Source organism: Piliocolobus tephrosceles, chromosome 7, assembly GCF_002776525.5.
Source record: "Piliocolobus tephrosceles isolate RC106 chromosome 7, ASM277652v3, whole genome shotgun sequence".
Lineage (NCBI taxonomy): Eukaryota > Metazoa > Chordata > Mammalia > Primates > Cercopithecidae > Piliocolobus > Piliocolobus tephrosceles.
The window spans coordinates 66,982,197-67,002,108 of NC_045440.1; the positions used below are offsets into that span (position 1 = coordinate 66,982,197).

General features: G+C 41.7%; 1 protein-coding gene across 1 annotated transcript in view; it reads left to right on the plus strand.

Annotated features, from left to right (window-relative positions):
- Positions 1-19,912, plus strand: part of DNAJC5B (DnaJ heat shock protein family (Hsp40) member C5 beta) — a 127,827-nt gene that overhangs the window by 12,876 nt on the left and 95,039 nt on the right. The window contains exons 2-3 of the mRNA XM_023222408.2: positions 15,345-15,546; positions 17,318-17,423. The gene's annotated coding sequence lies outside the window, so the exon portion shown is untranslated. The remainder of the gene's footprint in view (positions 1-15,344; positions 15,547-17,317; positions 17,424-19,912) is intronic.

Below are 19,912 nucleotides of genomic sequence, written 5' to 3' on the forward strand. Positions count from 1 at the left end.
GTAAAGGGAATATCTATGTTTCTCACATTTTCTGCATGGAGTATAATGTGTTTATTTAAAAACACACAATTACTGAAAAAAGTTATTAACAAGAAAAACTTTCTGAGCTCACAAAATAAAAATATGCTTAAATCTAAAAAAAATGTTAAGAGGATAGAACAAGGTGAATGCAATCCTCTTTGTAATAGTATAGTTTTATTAAGTCAGTGTGAGCATCTGGCCTTCTTTCCAAGGGTTTCATCTCCTCAGAGAGAGTTTATCTGTACACCAGGTTGCCAAGACAGCTGAGAAACAAGCAATAGGCTTCAAATACTGGAACTAATTATATGAATGCCAGCTACCAGATTTCTTTCTCTCTCTCTCTTTCTTTGTTTCTCTTTCTTTCTTTCTTTCTTTCTTTCTTTCTTTCTTTCTTTCTTTCTTTCTTTCTTTCTTTCCTTCCTTCCCTCCCCCCCTTCCTTCCTTTTTTTTTTTTTTTTGGGTCTGGCTCTGTTGCCCAGACCGGAGCGCAGTGGTGTGATCCTGGTTCACTGCAACTTCCACCTCCCAGGTTCAAGATATTCTCCTGCCTCAGCCTCCCAAGTAGCTGAGATTACAGGCACATGCCACCACACCCAGCCAATTTCTTGTATTTTTAGTAGAGATGGGGTTTCACCATGTTGGCCAGGCTGGTCTCAAACTCCTGACCTCAGGTAATCCACCCGCCTCAGCCTCCCAAAGTGCTGGGATTACAGATGTGAGCCACGGTGCCTGGTGCCTGGCCCAGCTACCAGATTTCTTTTATCTTTTATAAAATATATATAAGGTCCTGAGCCCAGCATTCACATTCTACTTTGGCTTACGTTTTGAATACTGTTGTCCTTTCACAGATAAGGATGGTTATGAATGTATACTAGGTATGTTCATGTATGGAGTGACACAATTCACTGCTCATACAAAAGGTGTATGACCTATGTATCCATGTACAGGGAAGAAAGTATAAGTGTGCCTCTTTTAAAAACATACATAGATAAAGAGCTACTCAAGGCAAAAGATCCTCCAAAACAAACAACAATCATGAAAAATCTTGATTATTCACATTTGAATTGAAATGAAGACCAAATGTTTTGGATTTTTCTAGACACTCTCCTGCAAGAAAAAAACACATTCGAAGTCCGCCTGATCTGAAAGATTTACTGAAAATGTCATTGCTTTGTGCTCTGGCACTTTCTACAATGAGGGTACTTGTCAGTACTCAGCAGAAGGCTGAGGAAAGAGGGTGCAGATGAAAGCGGCAACTGGCAGTGCGGACAAGAACGATGGTGCCAGGAGACCCCTGGGAGGTGAGGAGGGCACAGTGCTGGAAGGCAGATGGGGCCCAATTCAGGTAATGAGTCAGGAACCAGGCGATCCAACTCAACGAGTAGGCATCACCCAAATTCTGTGGTGAGCAATGCGGTTCAGTCCTGCCTTTGCCTTTTCAACTTGTGGCCTGAGCACAACAGAAAAATGGAGATGTTGTCCTTTGGCCCTGACAATAATGCTTGAAAACTCTCCACACCAAACCTTGAGTGCAGTGGCCGAGACACAGGCTGTTTCAGCTCCTTTCTTGTCATGGCTGTCTGCTGCCTTTCACATAGGCCCCTTGCAGCTGCCTGAGGTACTTGGCTAGAATTCCCACCTCCGAGGGCACAAACCTGGTGGTTTGTGGACCCCTTGATCTGCTTGTCTACTCCCCTGCCTCCTCCTCTCCCTCCTCTGAGGCTGGAGCCCGTCTGCCCACTAGGTTCTCCTGCTCCTCCACTAGTGCTCTCCCATCTCTCTTTCTGACTGAATTCTCAATCCTGACTCCTAAATCTACCCATGCTGAATTATGAAAATGAAGATTGTGAGGTATCGCAAATTCTTCAACACTCTACATTCCTTGGAGGTGGGGGTGGGAATGTGTCTGTCTGTAACGTTCGCCACACGTGCCTAGTCCCTAACAGCGTCTACATGTGCCTGGCATGGAGGAAACACTAACAAAAGAATGAAAAATTAAAGTGAGTTGGTTATGTAGTATTTATAGAGAGTAGGAAATTTGGATTTTTTGTTTGTTTGTTTTGAGACTAGGTCTCACCCTATCACCCAGGCTGGAGTGCAGTGGCTCAATCACATCTCACTGCAGCCTTGACCTTCTAGGCTCAAGTGATTCTCCCACCTCAGCCTCCTGGGTAGCTGGGACCAAAGGCATGCTCACCATGCCCAGCTAATTTTTGTATTTTTTTGTAGAGACTGGATTTCACCATGTTGCCCAGGCTGGTCTTGAACTCCTGAGCTCAAGCAATCCACCTGCCTCAGCCTCCCAAAGTGGAGGGATTATAGATGTAAGCCATTGTGCCTGGATGGAAACTTGGGTTTTTAACATAGATTGAAACAAAAACATTTTTCTGCTTAATGAGAAAATTAAAAGAATGAAAAACTATGAAAAATAAAAAGAATGAAAAACCACTTTTATGGTTGATTGAGATTTAAATCCCAAGTATTTCATCCTCAAGTTCCCTCAAATATGCCAAGCAGGCTCACCCTTCGAGGCCTTTGTGTTTGCTGTTCTCTCTGTCTAGAATGTCCTTCCATCAGTTCTCCACATAGCTCCTGTATTCTGCAACGAAGAAAAGGGAACACATATACACTGTTTGTGGGAAGGTAAATTAATACCACCACTATGGAAAAGAAAACAGTGTGGAGATTTCTCAAAGAACTAAAAATAAAACTACCATATTATCCAGCAATCCCACTACTGGGTATCTACTCAAAAGAAATCAGCATATAAAAGAGATACCTGCACTCATATGTTTATTGCGGCACTATTCACCATAGAAGAGATATAAAATCAACCTAAGTGTCCACCAGTAGACGATTGGATAAAGAAAATGTGGAATATACATATAAATTCCATGGAATACTATTCAGCCACAAAAAGAGTGAAATCATGTCTTTTGCATCAACATGTATGCAACTCGAGGCCATTATCTTAAGTAACTCAGAAACAGAAAGTCAAAATACTCCATGTTCTCACTTATAAGTGGGAGGTAAATAATGTGTGCACGTAGACCCAGAGACTGGAATAATAGACTTTGGAGACTCAGAAATGTGGGAAGGTGAGAGCAGGATGATGGATGAGAAATTACTTAATGGGTACAAGGTACACTATTCGGGTGACGGTTACACCAAAAGGCCAGACTTCACCACTCCACAGCATATCCATGTCACAAAACTGCACTTGTATCCCCCAATCTATAAAAATAACGTTTTTTTGTTTGTTTTTGTTTTTTTTTTCTTTTGGGACAGAGTCTCGCTCAGTCGCCCAGGTTGGAGTGCAGCGGTGGGATCTCAGCTCACTGCAAGCTCTGCCTCGCAGCTTCAGGCCATTCTCCTGCCTCAGTCTCCCGAGTAGCTGGGACTACAGGCGCCTGCCACCACGGCCAGCTAATTTTTTTGTATTTTTTTTTAGTAGAGATGGGGTTTCACCATGTTAGCCAGGATGGTCTCGATCTCCTAAAAATATTTTTTTTTAATTATGGAAGAAAATAGCCTGGTATATTTAATTTTATTGGACTTAAATACAAACTGACCTTCTGTTTATAAACATTGTGACATGGGGGTACATATTCCTCATTTTAATATACCCTTTTGATCCTCATTAACCTATTCTAAAATATGTTACTGCTTACTTACTCCACAATATTTTCTCTGTGGGCTAAATAAGACAGAACATCTGCCTCCTAGGTACAGAGAATGAATCATAAAACATACTTAGGTTATGTGCAGCAAAAGCAGGGGTCTTCATACACACTCATGCTTAATCTTTAAATGCATCTCCTAGTGGGGCTTTTGACACTCAAATAGCCAAAGTGCATTTATGAGTTAATGCTTTTAAAGCAGCTCACTACTCATTCATGGATAATTCTATTGAAACTTATTTTTTTCATATCTAATGGGAAGTTTCAAGCCTACACCATGGGAAAGCATACACTGAATTTGGGGATTTATCATGGTATCATATGTTAGACAACAGATTCTAGTCTTTGACTTCCCTGCTAAGCCAAAGAACCCTGAAAAGTATAAACACACTTGTCATTCCTGGGAGGTCGCTGTTCAACATGGATATAAAAGGTTTATAAACAAAGATCAGGATAATCAGAGCAAGGGTAGTGAGGGGTCAGGTCTGGGAAGTGATGATGATCTAGAATGCCCAGGGAAAATGGCGTGGGTCACTGAACAGGGGCTGGGTCCACAGAGTATTTTTAGTGTCCCAAGCAAGATTTAAACTTTTATGTTTAGTTATGAAAACATAAGGCAGAATCTCCTGCTGTTTCTTCTCAAGGAAGAACTGTTACTAAAGCTTCTACAGAGAAGCCTAAGACCTCTCCCTCTCTTACCAGAAGCTAAATGTAACAAATAAGAACCCTGCTCTGTGGTCAGAAAACCACTGCCTTGGCTGGAAGAGAGTTACTCAACTTCTCTGAGCCTTGGTTTCCTTACTTGCTAAATAGAATAATAATAAATATCATAGGTTGCCATAAATATTAAATGAAACCTGCTGCGGTAGCTCATGCCTGTAAGCTCAGCACTTGAGAGGCTGAGGTGGGAGAATTGCTTGAACTCAGGAGTTCAAGACCTGCCTGGGCAACATAGAGAGATCACACCTTTAATAAAAATGAAAAATTAATCAGGCGTGGTGATGTGTGTCTGTGGTTCCAGCTATTCAGGAGGCTGAAGCAGGAGGATTGCTTGAGCCCAGGAGGTCAAGGCTGCAGTGAGCCACTGTACTCCAGCCTGGGTGACAGAGTGACACTCTGTCTCAAAATGAAACCAAAAAACAAAACCAAATGAAGCCCTCAAAAATATTCAACAAGATAAAGTACATAAAGTGATAAGCTTGGGATCTGTGATTTAGTAAGTACTCAAGAAGCTCATATTAATCTTTACTTCTTCCACATTCTTCCTGTTTCCTTAGTCCCCTCTTCGTTTCTCTTTCCTTTGTTTTTCTCTCACTGTAGAGCCTGATTGTAATGATAATGATTGTTTGTAAGTATTTATTGAACATCAATCCATTATCATTAAATAATAGTTCAGGAGAGTCAATATGTATGTAAGGATTTACTAAACAACTCTCAGAAGCAATGGGCTAGGAGATACAGGTCAGAGACTGTGTGTTTGGTCCCCTCGATGGGTGCACACTCCCACGGTGGTGCAATGCAGGGTGTTATTTCCATAGTGGGGGGCAACATCGCTTTTGGATGGCTGAAGGTGGCTGGCCTTGATAAAAAGTAAAGGCCTACAGTAGTCGGAAGGCCAGCTCCCATTTGGAAGCCACAGGTTCCTGGGTAAATTTTTTCTAGAGAGGGGACGTGGGAAGAGACTAGTTTTCCTGCTTCTTAGAGTCCCTGAGACACCGGAGAACAGGCTTTGTGAACTCTGAAGCAGCAACTCTCTCAGGGCTATTGCTAAGAAGAGGGCATACCTGGCAAATGACTGTCCCCCAGAGGCATTTGGATCCATTATAGCTGGACAGGGAGCTGGGGAGGCTGCCTCATGAGCCCTCTCTCTGCTCTTTTCCCTGCTTATGCCTTTGTCTTACCTTATCTGCTCTCTGCCCCTGGCCATACCCTTCACAGGACTACCACTTCTTGCCTCCACGTGTCTCTACTTCAGTCATGCTGAAATCCTTCCAGTTTCCTGAAGGGCTTTATTTATTTATTTATTTATTTAGAGACAAGATCTTGCTCTGTCATCCAGGCTGGAGTGCATGGCATGATCTCACTACAACCTCCACCTCCTGGGCTCAAGCAATCTTCCCACCTCAGACTCCTGAGTAGTCGGAATTACAGGTGCGCACCTCCATGCCTGGCTAAGTTTTTGTATTTTTTGTAGAGATGTGGTTTTGCCATGTTGCCCAGGCTGGTCTCTAACTCCTGAGCCCAAGCGATCTGCCCTCCTTGGCCTCCCAAAATGCTGGGATTACAGGCTTGAGCCACTGCACCTGGCCATCTTCTTTATTTATGGTAGGCAGAGCTGCTGCTTCTGCCTTTAATATTCTTTTTGGCCTATCTTCTATTTGTTCTCAAGACCCACCGCTGTGTAGTCTCCCTTCATCCCCATCCCTTCCACAAGGTGCCCCTGTGGTGTGCATGGTCTTGATACTGTGGCCTTGTGGCTCTCATCAGTCAGTGTGTAATTGCTAGGACCTCTCACTCTCCTGGAAGTCTGTTGAGAGTAGAGATGGTATTCATTTATCTCATCTCTGTGTCCCTAACACACAGCACGGTGCCTGATGCATAGAAAGTGCTTAGTAAGTGTTGGTGCAGTAAATTAGGAAGAATCTCCATCCTCCCTACATCCTCCATCTGAAAGTGAGCTGTGATGACTTCCCCCAAATAATTAAGTTGTGTTTAAAAAGCACACACTTGGCTGGGTGCGGTGGCTCATGCCTGTAATTCCAGCACTTTGGGAGGCTAAGGCAGGTGGATCACCTGAGGTCAGGAGTTCCAGACCAGCTTGACCAACATGGTGAAACCCTGTCTCTACCAAAAACACAAAAAAGTAGCCAGGCATCGTTGCGAGCGCCTGTTATCCCAGCTACTTAGGTGGCTGGGGCAGGAGAATAGCTTGAACCTGGGAGGTGGAGGTTGCAGTGAGCCGAGATTGCACCATTGCACTCCAGCCTGGGCGACAAGAGTGAGACTCTGTCTCAAAAAACAAAAAGAAGAAGAAAAAAAAAAAAAAGAAAAAAGAAAAAGCATATATACTTTCACATTTCTCCTTGGGTTTTGGAAAGATTCATGTCTATTTGGCAATGAAGATTTTGTAAGGAGACTCAGCTCCTTGAAGGAAAGGGGCCATGCATGATTTAAAAGACATTAATGATTTTGATCTGTGGTGATTGCCACATCTGTTCTCATACTCTGCTTGTGGAGAATACAAGTATCCTTCACTACTTAGGAAAGTGGTACAACTTTTTTAAATGACTAAAAATAACCTTATATTACCTTGTATTCTGTCAGATGAAATAATTTTTAAAGGTTATTCTGACCAAGCAAAACAAATAAGATGAATTTGATTTACTTACTCTCTGTCCTCTAACAGGGGAGGACCAACTCCTATGTTCCTATTTCTCCACATCCTCTCCAGCACCTGTTGTTTCCTGACTTTTTAATGATCACCATTCTAACTGGTATAAGATGGTATCTCATTATGGTTTTGATTTGCATTTCTCTGATGGCCAGTGATGATGAACATTTTTTCATGTGTCTGTTGGCTGTATAAATGTCTTCTTTTGAGAAGTGTCTGTTCATATATTTGCCCACTTTTTGATGGGGTTGTTTGATTTTTTTCTTGTAAATTTAAGTTCTTTGTAGATTCTGGATATTAGCCCTTTGTCAGATGGGTAGATTGTAAAAATTTTCTCCCATTCTATAGGTTGCCTGTTCACTCTGATGGTAGTTTCTTTTGCTGTGCAGAAGCTCTTTAGTTTAATTAGATCCCACTTCTCAATTTTGGCTTTTGTTGCTGTTGCTTTTGGTGTTTTAGACATGAAGTCCTTGCCCATGTCTATGTCCTGAATGGTATTGCCAAGGTTTTCTTCTAGGGTTTTTATGGTTTTAGGTCTGACATTTAAGTCTTTAATCCATCTTGAATTAATTTTTATGTAAGGTGTAAGGAAGGGATCCAGTTTTAGCTTTCTACATATGGCTAGCCAGTTTTCCCAGCACCATTTATTAAATAGGGAATCCTTTCCCCTTTTCTTGTTTTTGTCAGGTTTGTCAAAGAGCAGATGGTTGTAGATGTGTGGTATTATTTATGAGGGTTCTGTTCTGTTCCATTGGTCTACATCTCTGTTTTGGTACCAGTGCCATACTGTTTTGGTTACTGTAGCCTTGTAGTATAGTTTGAAGTCAGGTAGTGCGATGCCTCCAGCTTTGTTCTTTTGGCTTAGGATTGGCTTGGCAATGCAGGGTCTTTTTCGGTTCCATATGAACTTTAAAGTAGTTTTTTCCAATTCTGTGCAGAAAGTCATTGGTAGCTTAATGGGGATGGCATTGAATCTATAAATTACCTTGGGCAGTATGGCCATTTTCACGATATTGATTCTTCCTATCCATGAGCATGGAATGTTCTTCCATTTGTTTGTGTCCTCTTTTATTTTGTTGAGCAGTGGTTCATAATTCTCCTTGAAGAGGTCCTTCACATCCCTTGTAAGTTGGATTCCTAGGTATTTTATTCTCTTTGAAGCAACTGTGAATGGGAGTTCACTCATGATTTGGCTCTCTGTTTGTCTGTTACTGGTATATAGTAATGCTTGTGACTTTTGCACACCGATTTTGTATCCTGAGACTTGGCTGAAGTTGCTTATCAGCTTAAGGAGGTTTTGGGCTGAGATGATGGGGTTTTCTAAATATATAGTCATATCATCTGCAAACAGGGACAATTTGACTTCTTCTTTTCCTAATTGCATACCCTTTATTTCTTTCTCCTGACTGATTGCCCTGGCCAGAACTTCCAACACTATGTTGAATAGGCGTGGTGAGAGAGGGCATCCCTGTCTTGTGCCAGTTTTCAAAGGGAATGCTTCCAGTTTTTGCCCATTCAGTATGATATTGGCTGTGGGTTTGTCATAAATAACTCTTATTATTTTGAGATACAGCCCATCAATACCTAATTCATTGAGAGGTTTTAGCATGAAGGGCTGTTGAAGTTTGTCAAAGGTCTTTTCTGCATCTATTGAGATAATCATGTGGTGTTTGTCTTTGATTCTGTTTTGCATTGATATTCTTCAGGGATATTGGTCTAAAATTCTTTTTCTGTTGTGTCTCTGCCAGGCTTTGGTATCAAGATGATGCTGGCATCATAAAATGAATTAGGGAGGATTTCCTCTTTTTCTATTGGTTGGAATAGTTTCAGAAGGAATGATACCAGCTCCTCTTGGTACCTCTGGTAGAATTCAGCTGTGAATCTCTCTGGTCCTGGACTTTTTTCGGTTGGTAGGCTCTTAATTATTGCCTCAATTTCAAAGCCTGTTATTGGTCTATTCAGGGATTCAACTTCTTCCTGGTTTAGTCTTGGGAGAGTGTATGTGTCCAGGAATTTATCCATTTCTTCTAGATTTTCTAGTTTATTTGCATAGAGGTATTTATAGTATTCTCTGATGGTAGTTTGTATTTCTGTTGGGTCGGTGGTGATATTCCCTTTATCATTTTTTATCGATGCTAGGAAGAGACTGCATCAACGAATGAGCAAAATAACCAGCTAACATCATAATGACAGGATCATATTCACACATAACAATATTAACCTTAAATGTAAATGGGCTCAATGCTCCAATTAAAAGACACTGGCAAATTGGATAAATAGTCAACACCTGTCAGTGTGCTGTATTCAGGAGACCCATCTCACAAGCAGAGACACACATAGGCTCAAAATAAAGAGATAGAGGAAGATCTACCAAACAAATGGAAAACAAAGAAAAGCAGGGGTTGCAATCCTAGTCTCTTTGATAAAACAGACTTTAAACCAACAAAGATCATCAGAAGAGACAAAGAAGGCCATTACATAATGGTAAAGGAATCAATTCAACAAGAAGAACTAACTATCCTAAATATATATGCACCCAATACAGGAGCACACAGATTCATAAAGCAAGTCCTTAGAGACCTACAAAGAGACTTAGACTCCCACACAATAACAATGGGAGACTTTAACACCCCACTGTCAACATTAGACAGATCCATGAGACAGAAAGTTAACAAGGATATCCAGGAATTGAACTCAACTCTGCACCAAGCAGACCTAATAGACATCTACAGAACTCTCCACCCCAAATCAACAGAATATACATTGTTTTCAGCACTACATCGTACTTACTCCAAAATTGACCACATAGTTGGAAGTAAAGCACTCCTCAGCAAATGTAAACGAACAGAAATTATAACAAACTGTCTCTCAGACCACAGTGCAATCAAACTAGAACTCAGGATTAAGAAACTCACTAAAAACTGCTCAACTACATGGAAACTGAACAACCTACTCCTGAATGACTACTGGGTACATAACGAAATGAAGGCAGAAATAAAGATGTTCTTTGAAACCAATGAGAATAAAGATACAACATACCAGAATCTCTGGGACACATTTAAAGCAGTGTGTAGAGGGAAATTTATAGCACTAAATAACCACAAGAGAAAACAGGAACGATCTAAAATTGACACCCTAACATCACAATTAAAAGAACTAGAGAAGCAAGAGTAAACACATTCAAAAGCTAGCAGAAGGCAAGAAATAACTAAGATCAGAGCAGAACTGAAGGAGCTAGAGACACAAAAAATCCTCCAAAAAAATCAATGAATCCAGGAGCTGGCGTTTTGAAAAGATCAACAAAATTGATAAACCACTAGCAAGACTAATAAAGAAGAAAAGAGAGAAGAATCAAATACACGCAATAAAAAATGATAAAGGAGGCTTCCAGGCCACTTTGTTTACCTATACAGGCCTCAGCAATGGCGGATGCCCCTCCCCCAGTCTCACTGCCACCTTGCAGTTCAATCTCAGACTGCCATGCTAGCAGTGAACAAGGCTCCATGGGCGTGGGACCCTCTGAGCCAGGCGTGGGATGTAATCTCCTGGTGTGCCATTTATTAAGAACATTGGAAAAGCACAGTATTAGGGTGGGAGTGACCTGATTTTCCAGGTTGCTATCTGTCATGGCTTCCCTTGGCTAGGAAAAGGAATTCCCTGACCCCTTGTGCTTCCCGGGTGACTTGATATCTCGCCCTGCTTTGACTCATGGTCCATAGGCTGCACCCACTGTCCTGTACCCACTGTCCAACAAGCCCCAGTGAGATGAACCCAGTACCTCAGTTGGAAATGCAGAAATCCCCCATCTTCTGCGTTGCTCACACTGGGAACTGTAGACTGGAGGTGTTCCCATTCGGCCATCTTGGAACCTCCTTCCTTATCCATCTTTAGAGCAGAACTGCCATCAAAGAAAACCTGCCCAAACCCAGTAAGTGCTGTTAAAATAGTTATTTATTTATTTATTTGTTTGTTTGGGTTTCTTTAACATTTTGAATGAATATATAGACCATAGAAACCCTTAAAACCCCATCTCTTTCCTGTTTACTTCTCTCTCATCACAAACTGCTCCTCCAACACTCCTACACATTCTGCAAAGCCTTCTTCTAGTCCTAGCCCCTACATCTCCTGTCTCTACCTCCTTCTCACTTTCTCCTTATTCTATATCTTGCAATCTGCAATGATTTCAAAGAAGAAATCTTTGGAAATGTTTGAAAAGAAGATTCCAGTCTGGTGAGGCAAGAAGAGGCTTTCTGAAGAGTGAGAAAGGAGAAGAAATGAAGCCAGCAAAGTCAGGATTCTTCTAGAGGCCAGGAGTTGGGGAAAGGTTGGAAGGGCTCTCGCATTAATGTTTTTGTTCCTGTCACAGTGGACTCAAAAACCGGGGTGATCTTCTAAATAAGTCATGCATGCAAAGAGGTTTAGCAGAGAGCAAAGACCCTTGTACCTGGAAGTGGATGGCAACCAAATGAAAGAAGGCTCTGATCAGTGGGTGAAAGGTATTGCCCAGAGACATTCCCTGAGCTGCAGAGAATAGCCGAAGCAGCTTGTACAAGTTCTAGTGGTCTCTGGCACAGAGGAAAGGAGCCACTAAAGTGCTAATGAGGCCTGGACATCATTGGAAGAAGGTATAGAGTGAGAAGAAAACAAGAGTCAAGACAGACGCTTAGGGAGCAAGTGGAAAAAAAGAGTCAATGAAAGATTCAGATGGGAAACTGTCAGGGATGTGGACGAGGATGATGAGTGTGTGGTGCCCTGGAAATTAGGAAGCATTTTTTAAAGAGACAGTATCAAATGTTTCATAATGGTCAAGTTTGATAAGGAATGCAAAGTATCCATTGGGTTTGGCAATTGAGAAGTTACTGGTAACCTTAACAAAAGCATCTTTAGTGGAATGGTGGGAGCAAAAGGTAGATTGCTCATTGAGAGTGAAAGATGACAGACTCCAGACATGAGGACAAGTCTCCTGAGCAGCCTGTCTGAGGAGTGGCACAGGACAATAGCTAGTGGAGTTTATCCCCTCCCTTCCTCCCTCCCTCCCTCCCTCCTTCCCTCTCTCCCTCTCTCTGTGTCTCCTTCCTTCTTTCTCTTCCTTTCTTCCTTCTCTCTCCATTCATAATTGGCAAGACATACACTTTTTTTTTTATGAGATGGAGTCTTGCTCTGTTGCCCAGCCTGGAGTGCAGTGGCATGATCTCCACTCACTGCAACCTGCACCTCCCGGGTTCAAGCAATTCTCCTGCCTCAGCCTTCCTAGTAGCTGGGATTATAGACACGTGCCAGCACACACGGCTAATTTCTTGTAGAAATGGAGTTTTGCCATGTTGGCCAGGCAATGTACTAATTTTTAGTAGAAATGGGATTTTGCCATGTTGGCCAGACTGGTCTGAAACCCCTGACCTCAAGTGATTCTCCTGCCTTGGCTTCCCAAAGTGTTGGGATTACAGGCGTGAGACACCGCGCCCGGTGACATACCATTTTTTAAAGGCTGTTAAGTAGGATCTTGTGATGAAGAGTCTGAAAGTCCAGAATGGAAATGGCACAGATGGAGGCATTGACCTTGAATGAGAGAAGGAGGAAAGGAATATCTGTTCTTCTGAGGATGGAGGGAAGGGACTAAGGGAAAGGTGTACATAGGAAGGTTTTGTGAGAAAGCAGAAGGTGATCAGTCAGCAAGTTGAGGGAGTTTGTCTGTTAGCCTCCAACCTCCAAGTTCTCTGCAAGGAAGCTAGCAAGATCATCAGCTGAGAGCAAAATTAGGAGGCAAGGACAGGCTCAGGGAACATAGAGGTTTGGAATAATGGCAGTAGAGAGTGGGAGAGGGGGACAAAATAAATGGCACAGAGGGCTCATATGTGTGGGACCACATGTTTGTGACACCAAGTATGTTTGAAACTCATAATACATTTTTCCCGTGCTGCACCTGAATGAGGTGCAGTGATATTCATGTGAGATGTGCTCAGGGATGGCAGGTGGAGGTAGATGAGGTGTTCAGTAAGTATCTGCTTCCCCACTAGGCAGTGCAGGTTGGAGGTACAAAAATATGCAACTGTGACTTTCGAGTGAGAAGAAATATTTCCATTTGATGAAATTAATATCAAGGATATGAAGGTCTTCTAAAATTGTTGATTTCAAGCTGAGTACAGTGACTCATGCCTGTAATCCCAGCACTTTAGGAGACCAAGGCAGGAGGACTGCTTGAGCGCAGGAGTTCAAAACCAACCTGGGCAACACAGTGAGACCCTATCTCTACGAAAAATAAAAATAAAAAAATTAGCTGGGTGTAATGGCATGTGCCTGTAGTCATAACTACTCAGGTGGGAGGCTCACTTGAGCCCAGGAGTTTGTGGTTACAACAAACCATGATTGCAACCTGGATGACAGGGTAAGACCCCCATCTCTAAATAAATAAATAAAAATAAAATATATAATTGTTGATTTCAAGTTTGGGAAGGTAAACAGCAAAATATCAGATGGTGCTACTTGGTTATTGGACCTGGGATTGTGAGTGCCCTTATCCTGAGAACACAACAGAAGTAATTAACTTCCTCGCTGCTCCACCGAAGTCAAGGGAGACAAAAGAATTTCCAACATATCCAATCTTGATTTTGTGGACAACCTTCAAAGGAAGTAATAGGACAGTAAATTTTGGGAACATGCTCAAGAAGTGTCTAGCACATGAGATCATTTATTGCAACAATCGCGTGAAAGCAGAAATACCTTTTTCTTAGAAAAGAGATCTGAATTCAGATAAGGCAGAGCAAGAGTAAGAGAACAAGAGCCTGAATGAATCAGTTTGTCCTCTTTGCCTGGTAGAGAAAGTAAATCAATCCTCTTGCAGGTGGGTGTCAAAGCAGGAAAAGGATATGGGGAATATTGGAAATAATGTCCAAGGATATGTGGAGATGGTCATGGATCTGCTACTCCTTGAAATTGATGTTTGTGTAAGATATCAGAAAGAAACCCACATCTGAGCAAGAGTTTCTCTTGTGGGATTGATTTTGAGTTGAACCGGTAGCACAGCTCCCACGTGAGTGTGAGACGGTGATGTAGTGCAGGCCTGTTAGGAACTGGGCTGCACAGCAGGAGGTGAGCAAGCAAAGCTTCATCTGTATTTACAGCCATTCACCATCACTTGCATTACTACCTGAGCTCCACCTCCGGTCAGATCAGCAGTGGCATTAGATTCTCACAGGAGCGCAAACCCTATTGTGAACTGTGCATGCGATGCCATCAGATCTTGGTTGGGTGCTCCTTATGAGAAGCTAATGCCTGATGATCAGAGGTGGAGCTGAAGCAGTGATGCTAGCACTGGGGAGTGGCTGCTAATTCAGACTAACATTAGCAGAGAGGTTTGACTGAACAGAGACCATAATAAATCAATTGCTTGCAGACTCATATCAAAACTCTATCAGTAGGTGCTAAGTGACAAACTGCATCTGGTGGCAGGCTTTAAGTACGAATCTGACACTTATTTTAGTTTGCATGTGGTCTATTATTTTATTTGCCACTTCCATCTGTGCCTCTTTCCTGCACTGAGCACTTGTCTCAGTCACAGTTTTGGTAAGTCCACAAGCTAGCCAAAATCAGAAAAAAAACCAAATGCCACTGAAGAGCCTCTTCGAAAGGGGGAAAGACTCAATGATGAGAAAGAAGGAGACTCTAAGACTGCAACAAAAAGAAAGCTTCATTTAAAAGAAAATACTGAGTCCTACTTAAATTACGAGTTCATTGCAACAGGTGATTCACATTTTCCAAGCCCGCTTATAGAGTATGTGGTGACCAGATATCCAATGAAGCCATGAAGCCTTCAAAACTGCTTTGCCCTGTGTAGACTTGCACCCTGCCTTTGGATTTTTCAAAAGAAAAACAATGTGAACACCAAGAATAGAAGCAATTATTGAAGGCCAACACTTCATCAAATGTGTCTGCACTGACAGCATCATTCTTAGTGGCTAACCACATTTCTAAACCTAAGAATCCCATTACTATTGGTGAAGAGTTGATCCTGCCTGCTGCTAAGGAGTTAAGGACATTTGTTGTGAACTTTTAGGAAAGGCTGCGGTTCAAAAGGTGGCATGTATTCCTCTTTTGGCTAGCACCATAACTAGGCAAATTGATGAAATAACAGAGGATATTGAAGCACAATTGTTAGAGGGGATTAATGAGTAACTGTGGTTCACAATCCAGGTTGACGAGTCTACCAATGCTGACAATAAGGCAACAATGCTTGTTTTGTGCAATATATTTTTCAGGAGGATGGGCATGAGAATGTGTTATGTGCACTTTTGCTGCCAACCAACACCACAGCTACAGAACTATTCAAGCCTTTGAATGATCACATATCAGAAAAACTGAATTGGTCATTTTGTGTCAATATGTGCATGGACAGAGTTGCTACCATGACTGGATGGCTTTCGGGTTTCACTACTTGGATCAAAGAGGTAGCTTCTGAATGTAAGTCTATGGAGTGTATCATCTATAGAGAAATGCTGGTTAGCCAAAAAATGTTATCTGAACTTAACAACGTTTTGCAGAATGTGATTAAAATTATCAACCACATTAAAGTATATGCCCTTAACTCACATCTGTTTGCTCAGCTCTGTGAGGAGATGGACACAGAACACACATGTCTTCTCTTATACACAGAAGTGAGATAGCTTTCTAAAGGTAGATCACTGGCCAGAGTTTTAGAGTTACTAGAGCTGCACCAGGGATTTCTTTTAGAAAAACAGTCACCCCTGGCAGCACATTTCAGTGACACAGAATGGGTCACAAAATTTGCTTACTTGTGCAACATATTCAACCTGCTCAACAGACTCAATCTGGCACTTCAGGGGAGAATGACAACTGTGCTCAAGTAGGCAAATAAAGTGGCTGCCTTCAAAGCCAAAATGGAATTATGTGAGTGACGAGTGAACATTGGAATTTCTGACATGTTTCAAGCATTAGCAAAGATTTTGAAAGAGACCAAGCCAGGGCCTGGTGCATGATCACCTATCTTAGCTTTCAAAAGAGTTTAAGCATTACTTCCAACCCAAAAGACCCCCAAACTGGGAAGGAATGGGTCTGTGAACCATTTCTGAATAAGCCAGGTGGGTCAACTGGTTGAGATCATAAATGACAGTGACCTTAAAAGTATGTTTGAGACAACTTCAAATCACCATACCTTCTGGATTAAAGTCAAGGCAGAATATCCCGAGATTGCTACAAGTGCATCAGAAAGCTTGCTGCCATTTCCAGCATCCTGTCTTTATGAAGCAGGGCTTTCTGCAGTGACAGCAACCAAAATGAGATTATGAAGTAATCTTCAGTAACACTTCAGGTGTCACTGCCTCCCATCACTCCCAGATAGAACCGTCTAGCTGGAAGAAAACAAGTCAGGGCTCCCACTGATTCTACATTATTGGGAGTTGTATAATTACCTAATCATATATTACAATGTAATAATAATAGACATAAAGTGCACAATAAATGCAACGTGCTTGAATCATACCAAAACCACCCCCCACTCCTGGTCCATGGAAAAATTGTCTTCCAAGAAACTGGCCACTGATACCAAAAAGTTGGGGGCCACTGATGTAGTGCAAAGGGGAAGGAAATAGCTAACATTTGTTGACCCCCTACTAAATGCTAACAAATCACTTTTCCCCATTTGATTAACATAACACTGTGCCATAAATATGACTTCCTACATTTCATAGGGGAAAGAATCTGGGGCTCAGAGTAGTGTAAGAACTTGCCCAAGTTTACATGCACAGACCATCCTGTGCATCTCAGACATGGACCATGGAGACAGGCAGAGCAGGCCTGGGATCTGGCTCTGCCACTAACCAGCCCTGTGACTTGGGAAACCAGTGAAAAGTAGTATCCGGGATGGTCAGTTTATTCAATCACAGATGCTATTCCAGGCGTCACTGTCCTGAATCAGAGAACGTGTTTTGTAGATGTCATTAAGGTCCATAATCAATTGCCCTTAAGTAAGGAAGGTTATTCTAGATAATCTGGGTGGACCTGATTCAATCAGTTGAAAGGATTTGAAAGCAGAGTTAAGGCTTCCCTGAAGAAGAAAGTCCATCTGTGGACCAGCTTCCCTGAGTGCCTCAAATTCCAGCCTGCCTTTCTCAATGGCCTGCCCTATGGATTTTGGACTTCCCCAACCAACCGCACAATCACGTAAACCTACACATAAAAATTCTGAATATCTCTTGCTGGTTTGGTTTCTCAGGTGGAACTCTTATACAGTGCCTCCCTCATGTGTGGTGAAGATTAATTGAAGTCATGTTATTACCAGATGGGAAGCATTTGACATGGTGCCAGGAACATTCAAACAGGTTTGAAACATGGTCGTTATTACTGTGAGGACTTGGCAAACACCACGTTAAGCCTACCTCTAGTCGGCTCTCAAGCCTGACGCTTTACCCAGCACAGACTTGGTCAATAGCTGTAGTTACCAGTTCTATCACCAATTCAATGGGACCTACCACGAACTCAGTGTGACCTTGAGCGGGCTACAAACTCAATGGGCCCTGGCTTCCTTCCTGTAAAGTGAGGGGATTGTGTACCAAATGATTTTTGTATAAACTTCCAGCTCTGATGTTGTCTGGGTCAGTTTTGACCTAATTGATCAGATTTTTATTAGGCCATGTCTACTTCCTCCAGCCACCAGACAAGATTTGTTCCGTTACTGGTACATTCAGAGCTCCTGCTTCATAAATGGCCCTCTAATTACTGGGTGGTTTATGGCCCAAGAAAATGCAAACTGAGTTTAATATTAACTTGGTCAAAGCATTCATGTCAATTTAGTCAGTGGTTCTAGGGCTCCCACTCTGCCCCAGATGATGGGCCATACAATATATTAAAAAAGCATTAAATCTGGTCCCTGCCCTTAAGGAGCACAGGGAGACCTCCAAAAATCAGATCCTACTGTGAGGGAGTAGGTAATCAAGTCTAAGCACTATAAGAGTTGAGAGTAAGGAGGCAGTGAGATCATTCTGAGCTGAAATAATCAGAAAAGCTTAGCAGAAGGGACAGGAATTTAGATAGGTGAGATGTATATGTAAGAGGTAAGGAGGAAGTTAAATCTTCCACTTTTCCTGTGCATCACACATCTCAAAATCCAATGGGTATGATTTTGGGAGCTCTTTACATTACTACTTGCCTTTGCTGGCAAAGAATCAAGAAGCAAATGCCACAAGATTTCAGGCTTTCTCTCCTATTCTCCCTGACATCCTCATTAACCACCATTGCTCTGTGCAAAGATGAGCATGCACAGTAACTTCACTACATCACACACATTTATACACACGTATCTACAGATGCCCTGACAGTGCCATCATTTGTGCATTTGGGGACTCCCGTAGTAGAATAAGTTTCATTAAAGTGGGTGGGTCCTAATTCAAGTTTCTCTTGTCTACTGCATATATCTTGCCTTCCACAAAGCAGGCCTTCAATAAATATTTAAGGAATAAATAAATGAAAGTATAATCACTCTACAGACTATGGGAGACACAAAGGGAAAGTTTCCCTAACTGAAACTTTCAATGACATTAAAACCCTAATAATGGTGAGTCTTACACTTTGAAGATTCTTTGATTTTTAATGTCAGCCCAATCTAACTCCCTTCTCTCACTTAAAAAAAATATTGCTTACATCCTACCATCAGGACCTCTTATTCAAAGAGCCATTGATAGAACCACAGCCAAAAACTTGCTGGAGCTGAACAACAACAACTAAAAAAAAACAGTGGGTGTAGGTAGAAGAAAAGTTATGCTTGAATGACAAGCAAACACCAGAAGGATTAATTTTACAAGCTCACCTTTGTGATCAGATGAAAGCAGCCTGACTTTTTAAAGACAATATTTATTTTTATCAGTTTAATAAACAACTCTTAGCAACATTGATAGTCATCCTTCATGGACAAAAACAAAGAAGGCTTATTAACTTTAAATTGTTCACTAATCTTACTTCAGTTTGTTGCCTCTTTCATGATGATATTTTGCTAAATGAGTCTTAAAAAAAAAAACTTGGTGATGTGTGTAAACAAGCCAGAAATTCTCAAGACTGTGGTCTAATGAAAGCAAATAAATAGAGTTTACAAAATAATTCAGAACACTGAAAGAGACAGTGTTTGGGATGTAAATATAGATTTCTACAAACAAGCAGCTAATAATCATAAGTCAACATTCATAAGGATCACTCTAAAGACTGGAAGTGGAAAAAATATCCTCTGGATTCAGAAGTCTCCTAGCCAATTGCAAAATAATTCTGTCTGTAGAATTCTAATTTGATGATTATTAACATTTATATTCCAACAAATTTCTGAAAACACGTATTGAGCACCAGCTACGTGCAATGGATAGTTCTTAAAACACTGCATCCAATCCATGCAACCAGTCATTACTTATTTACCAAGGATTGTACTATGAGTAGTATGGATAATGTACTGTACACATGCTGTTTTTGCCTGGTCAGCCTCTATGAATTCCCCCTTCTTCTGTTAACAATGCCTGAATTTTCCTTTGGGCAGCCACTCTATTTCACACGCTGTGCTCAATACGACTGAACTCACCCTCCTAGCTCCAGGGGTCTTCAGGTCATCATGACCTGCTCAGTCATATTTTAGCCTCAGTGATTGATTTAGAGATGGGCAAAAATACAGATTGAAATAGAGATGGATTTGGTTATATAAGCCAGGTCAATAAGACTAAATTCAATGGCAGGAGATGTTGCTCAAAAAACCTTTGACAAGAGAAGCTCTCCTCCGGTATCTTGCAAACTGTGAGGCTGTTTAGTAAGACCCTGGTTAGGAAGAGGGTGGAGA